The sequence below is a fragment of the Coffea eugenioides genome, chromosome 3, assembly GCF_003713205.1.
Source record: "Coffea eugenioides isolate CCC68of chromosome 3, Ceug_1.0, whole genome shotgun sequence".
NCBI classification, from domain to species: domain Eukaryota; kingdom Viridiplantae; phylum Streptophyta; class Magnoliopsida; order Gentianales; family Rubiaceae; genus Coffea; species Coffea eugenioides.
In genome coordinates, this window is record NC_040037.1 from 44375891 (window position 1) to 44381682 (window position 5792).

Genomic DNA, 5792 nt, shown 5'->3' on the forward strand with positions numbered 1-5792 from the left:
GGAATCTAACTCAGTTTTTGTTTTGAGTGTTATAGAACCCCTTGTATAGGAAACTTTCGAATTGGATGGAAAGGATGCACTGGGAGTGGCTTTGACCAAACATCTTGAGTTGGGAACAACTCTTAATGTGGAAATAAGTGATGAGTTGTACCATGCAGTTACAACAGTGCATTCACTCCTACCCATTTCTTTAAGGTACGAGTTTACTTCTCTCTTTATACCAAAAACTTAGAAAAAGTTGTTGTCTTCTGTTGTGTAGGCACCAGAGTTGGAGCTCAAATCTCTTCCGAAACATTTGAAGTATGCATTTCTTGGGGACAAGGAAACGTTGCCGTGATCATTTTTGCACACTTATCGCCGAGTCAAGAGGACAAACTGGTGCGACTTTTTCGGGCTCATAAAGAGGCGATTGGGTAGAGTATAGACATCAAAGGAATCAGTCCATCCCCATGCATGCACCGAATAAGGATCGAAAATAATGCTAAACCGGTAAGACAGGCGCAACGAAAATTGAACCCGCTGATGATGGAAGTAGTTAAAAAGGAGATACTTAAACTCCTGGAGGTAAGAATTATCTTCGCTATTTCGGACAGTCCATGGGTGAGCCCCATTCAAGTAATCCTGATAAAGGCGGGAGTAACTGTAGAAGAGAACCAGAAAGGCTAGATGGTTTCAGTCAGAAAACCCACAGGATGACGCTAGTACATCGACTACCGAGATTAAATGCCGTGACGAAAAAGAACGATTTTCCTCTCCCTTTTATTGATCAAATGATAGAGAGGTTGGTTGGTCGTGTTTATTACTGTTTCTTGGATGATTTTTTAAGATACTTTCAAATCGCGATAACACTGGAGGACCAGAAAAAAATCATCCAGTGACTTTTCAAAGATGCATGGTAAGTATCTTTTTCGAATATGTAGAAAAGATTATTGAAATATTCATCCATGACTTTAGTGTACATAGGGATAGTTTTGATGAATGCATTGACAATCTAGCTCTAATTTTAAAAAGGTGTATAGAGATGAACTTGGTTCTTAATTGAGAAAAATGTCACTTTATGGTGGAGTATGGTATCGTTTTAGGACATGTAGTGTCAGTTAGGAGAATAGATGTAGATAAGGTAAAAATAGACCTTATTTCTGTTTTACCTTACCCCGTAAGTGTACGAGAAGTACGTTCTTTTTTGGGACCATGCAGGGTTCTATAGGAGATTCATCAAGAATTTTTCAAAGATTGGAACTCCCTTGTTCAAACTGTTGCAAAAGGATGTAACATTTGATTTCACCAATGAATGTAAGGCAGCATTTAATAAACGGAAGGGGCCGTTGATATCGCCACCTGTCATTCAATCCCCATACTGGAGCCTCCTATTTGAAATAATATGCGACGCGAGTGATTACGCAGTGGGAGCAGTGTTGGAGCAAAGGATTAGCAAGATGGTGCATGCAATTTACTATGCATCGAAAGCATTGAATGGAATTCAACTTAATTATTCTACAACGAAGAAAGAATTATTAGCTGTTGTTTTTGCACTAGAAAAAATTAGGTTTTATTTATTGGGTGCAAAAGTAATAATTTTCTATGATCACGCAGCCTTAAGGTACTTGTTGACGAAGAAAAATGCAAAATCAAGGCTCATAAGATGGATTCTGCTCCTACAAGGGTTCGACTTGGAGATTAAAGATAAAAATGGGGTAGAGAACCTGGTGGCTGATCACTCGAACTGCTTGCTTACAAACAAGGAGGATCAGCCATTAAGAGAAGCGTTTCTAGAGGAGCAATTATTTACCATTGATTCGTCTGCACCTTAGTATGTTGATATTGTGAATTTCTTAGTAATTAATCAATTGACCTGCAAATTGGCCAAAGGTTAAGAGAGACAAATTGAAAAGTGATGCTAAATACTACATTTGGGATGACCCCTACCTTTGGAGGCAATGTTCGGATCAAGTGCTAAGAAGGTGTGTAAGTGCAGGTGAATTTCACTCTATTTTAACTTTTTGTCATTCATTTGCATGTGGAGGGCACTTTGGGCCAAAGCGAACAACTCGTAAGGTGTTGGAGAGTGGCTTTTATTGGCCCATCCTTTTAAAGATGCGTATTTATTCTATAAATCTTGTGATAAGTATCAAAGGGTGGGAAATATTTTTCGTAGGAACCAAATGCTTCAATCCCCCATGTTGTTTGTTGAAATTTTTGATGTTTGGGGTATAGATTTCATGAGTCTTTCTCCCTCATCTTTTGATTTCTTATACATCTTACTTGCTGTTGATTATATTTTCAAGTGAGTGGAAGCAAAAGCCACTCGGACTAATTATTCTAGAGTGGTTGTAGAATTTATAAAGTCTAACATCTTTATTCGCTTTAGAATGTTGAGAGCTATAGTGAGTGACAAGGGAATACATTTTTGTTACAAAACAATTGCTACCTTATTCCGTAAATATGGCATACTCCATAAATTATCTGCACCTTATCATTCACTAACAAATGGTCAAGCCGAAGAGTCAAACAGAGAGATCAAGTCAATTTTGGAGAAGATGGTGAGCCCTGATAGAAAGGATTGGAGCTTGAAATTGGAAGATACACTATGGACTTACCGCATCGCGTACAAGACGCCGATTGGAATGTTCCCGTACAGAATAGTCTTCGGAAAGCCGTGCTATCTCTCAATAGAATTTGAGTACAAGGCATTCTGGGCAATTAAGCAGTGTAACATACACCTTGTGGATGCCGGGAAGTATAGAAAACTCCAATTACAAAAGTTGGAAGAACTAAGGAATAAGGCTTATGAGAATGCAGTGGTTTACAAGGAGAAGAACAAAATTTTTCATGATCAACAAGTCTGAAGAAAATCATTTGTAGTGGGATAAAAAGTCCTCATGTACCACTCGAGGTTTAAACTTTTTTTTGGTAAATTACATTCTCGTTGGATTGATCCATTTGTCGTTTCTAATACTCTTCATTATAGTGCAGTGGAGATCCAGAGTTTTAAGACAAAAAAGAGGTTTGTGGTGGATGGCAATCGTCTCAAATCTTACTATGAAGGATTTTCCGTTGAGGAAGTCGAGTTCATGTAACTCGAAAATCCAATTTATTCTGTTTAAGAGTTCCGACCAAATCTAACCAAAGACGTTAAAGAAAAGCGCTGCTTGAGAGGTAACCCAAAGATATTTGTTTTAGTTTTTTTTTATGTTTTTGGAGTTTTTGTTAAGTGTTAGTTGCGTTTAGTGATTTGTTACTTTAGTGGCAAGAAACTGGCAGTTAGACATGCCCACACCAAGTGGTCACGTCTAAGGAAAGCAATTTGCGTCTGCGGACAGAAGACTCTCCATTAGTTAAGCGTGACCACGAGGAACTCAATTTCCGAAAATTGGTCAAAAAACTCTCTAGTAGTTAGGCGTGCCCATGACAGGTGGTTACGCTTAAGGATCTTAATTTCGAGCGATTGGTCAGAAGACTCAAAGACAGCTAGGCATGCCTACGCCTAACACAGAGGTTCCTTCATATATAAAAAAAGGGGTGAAAGGACGAAATTGCCCTCTTTTATTTTAAAAAAAAACCCCACCGTTGCCTTACTTCTCATTTTCTTTCTTTTCTTCCTTTCTTTCTCTTCCATTTCTGCCGCTCGCGATCGCGCGCCGCACGCCAACCCGTACCATATGTGCGTGTCACCCACACACTCCGCCACTTCCGTTACTGCCTTTCCTACATCGCCGCTGCCGTGACCTCGCCACCTCCATTGCCATCGCCACCGCGCCCCTGCCTGCTATCAAATTTTGATTATTTCTTTCCCTACTTTTCTCTTTTGTTAGCTGAGGACAGAGACATTGTTTGGTAGCTGATGACAGATATTATGTGCTTATTTGGGATGCTCTGAATTCTTATTTTGCTAGTCCTGGCTGTCTGTTTAATTTCATATTGAGGTTATGTGTATTTCGGGGAGAATTCTAGTGTGTTTTTCTTTCTCATTAACTGCTTGGTTTCTCTTGTTGTTGGTTGACACTTAGCACGTCTGTGCCTATACCCCGCGAACTTGACTGCCTCGAGCTCAACTCGAGTAGTTAAAATTGTGATTGGGGACCCCCTATTTAGTTGCCTTGCCAGTTGACTTGTTTTCCTGTTTAGTGTTTGTGTATTGTTCTTCTCCTGTTTCACTGGTATTGATGGCTAAGACAAAGGATCAAAATAGAAACCGATCGTCCACTTCCACCTCACAACCCACTGTCCCTTTAAGTAGACCTTCCCAAGCATCTGCTTCGGATGGCCCCCAGACCCACCTTGGGACGAATAGGGAAGTTCACCTCTCCTCCTCGGCCCACTTTGACGGACATTTAACCTTCACCAGGGCAGCCGATAAGGAACGGTATGTCGCTGCGTGCACAAGGAAAATAACTCCTTGTAAATTCATCCATAGCCCACACTTGACCTTTTAAACATTAAGGATGAGGTCACTAAGAGGATAACTGCCATTGATTGGACAAATTGTGCTTCCATTGTTTTGCCTGCTTTCACTGAGTTAACATGGGAATTCTATGCCACTTTTGAGTTCACTGTACCTGATGAATTCTGTATTACGATGCTTGAGGTGGTTCGGTTTAGATTGATGGGTAGGGAATTCAAACAGTCCATCACTGAATTCAATTTAGCTCTTGGTTTCATTGACATTCCCTATTCCCAATCTTTTGAATATTTGGAGAGTGTCTGTGAATACACAGAACCTTTTTTCTCTCATAACATTGGCTACTGGAAGGATCTGTCCGTTGACACCCAATCATATGATCCTAGCCAGTCTAAAGCCTTTTTCCTTAAGAACCCCGTTTTTCGTTATACACACCATTTTATGGCCTATAGCTTCTCAGGTAAGAAAGACAGTTCGGGTACTTTGACCAAATCAGAGTTCTTTTTCATTTGGTGCATGGTTACTGATGTTAAAGTTAACTTGGGGTGTTGGTTTGCATCTCACCTCCGGACTGTCTTGAATAAGAAAAATAATCCATTAATTTTTGGTTCATTTATCGCTCGTTTGGCCGTTAATGTTGGGGTTTTGGATTTGAATAATCATAATTTGCATTTGGCATGTAATATTGAACCCTTTGATTTGGTTTGTTTGGAGAAAATGGGTTTAGTTAACAAGTCAACGGTGTCTTCCAGGTCACCCCTCCAGGGCCCATCCAATTTCCACCAAAGCGCAAGGCTTCCAAAGCTACCGTCTCTGAGACTGGCGGTCCTTCTACTGGTGCCTCTGAACCTTTCTCTTTTACACCTCCACCGTCATCTTCTGATGACAGGCAGTTTTCCGATCTCCACTTCCAGTTACATCAGATGGATTTTCGATTGGAGCGGATCGAGCGCCAGGTGTCTTGTATGGCATAGAACTTGGCACAGTATTTCACAAACGTGGGCTTCCGCCCACCCTCTCCTCCCAGCCTTAGTCCATTTCTACCTTCCTTCGTGTTCAGGGAAGTATCGTTGCCCCATTACTTCTATTCTTATTCTTTATTGCTTACATTGGGGACAATGTAAGGTTTAGATGTGGGGAAAGGTTAGCTGTGCTTTTAGGTGTTTGTTTGGCATTTTCTTTTCCCTTGTAGTTCTTTGTTTTAAACAATGATGAATGTAATTGAGATACGAGTATGAATGATGAGTTCATGCCATGGGGTTTTCTACTTTTCTTGATGATGGAATTAATTGATAAATATGCTGGATTTGACATTAATTTCTGGCCACTTGTGAGATTGTTGGATCTGATTATGAGCATTATACTCTATATTTGCTCTATTTTTCACTTTTCG